Raw genomic sequence first — 939 nt, 5'->3', positions numbered from 1 at the left:
TTAGGAGGGAAAGCACAAAATTTAAATTTACATACCCAATGCCTCAATTCACAGTCCAAAAGTTTCTTTCAAACCTACAAATAAAGCACAAGAAAACAAACGCCACATTAGCTGTTAATTATGAATTGGCCATGGCAGGACACAAGCCTGCTGTTTCGCTCGAGTATCAGCTGGATAAAAGCTAGAGATAACAAACCTTCTACTCTCCAGTAAGGTTAACATTTGTTTCTTCCGGTACAGTAAGTTCTTATCACAACCACAGGCTTTGAGAATCCAATCATAGCTTCTTCCACACCCTCTAGCCCAAACCATGGGCGTATGCCAAGGAGATTTTCATTTCCATGACTCAGGAACTTAAAGGCAGGTGGGGAAGGGAAGTCAAGTGAGAATTTTCTCACCACTTCTTTTAGAGATAACTCTTCCCCTGCCAAGATCGAATTCCTGGCCCGTGCCACATCCAAGACCAATGCCATATTCCCAGCACCTTGTTAACAGGTATGACTTACAAACACTTGCTGCCACTCTGCTCAGAAACCTGGAAAGAGCCTGAATCCAGTCCTCCAAAACAGCTACTGCCCTTCTCAGAATACCCACGCACTCCAGCCACCGGTGAAAACGCCCTGGGACAGGACTGCCGAACAGACTTGGGAGGATATGGGCGTCAAGTACTGAAGTGACTTGGCCAGGATCACAGAGGAAGCCAGTGGCGGAGACGGATGAGGACTCAGAACAAATGCCTTCCTCTGGCTGCTGGAAAAGCCTTCCCCTAAACCGCAAGCTTTGTGTCTAGCCGCCGGCTTCATGGGCAACGCAGCTGGGGCAGCATGGCAAGGAAACCCAGGAGTTAACTGCCTTCCAGAACTCACATTATTACTCCCAAATTTACTTAAAACCAACAGAGACAATTGACCTGGCACTAATGCAGGAAGAAGGTCCTCA

General features: G+C 47.2%; 1 protein-coding gene across 2 annotated transcripts in view; it reads right to left on the bottom strand.

The window, feature by feature from the left end:
* The window catches only part of BCL6 (B-cell CLL/lymphoma 6), an 8,989-nt gene extending 8,913 nt beyond the window's left edge, over positions 1–76 (bottom strand). Inside the window, exon 1 of one of the 2 annotated variants that reach the window (XM_009282362.1) lies at positions 36–76. The gene's annotated coding sequence lies outside the window, so the exon portion shown is untranslated. The remainder of the gene's footprint in view (positions 1–35) is intronic. The other variant, XM_019472891.1, reaches the window with a different exon arrangement.
* Between the last annotated feature and the right edge of the window lie 863 nt (positions 77–939).

Source organism: Aptenodytes forsteri, unplaced genomic scaffold, assembly GCF_000699145.1.
Source record: "Aptenodytes forsteri isolate BGI_AS27 unplaced genomic scaffold, ASM69914v1 Scaffold404, whole genome shotgun sequence".
NCBI classification, from domain to species: domain Eukaryota; kingdom Metazoa; phylum Chordata; class Aves; order Sphenisciformes; family Spheniscidae; genus Aptenodytes; species Aptenodytes forsteri.
This window is presented reverse-complemented; position numbering and strand designations above follow the sequence as displayed.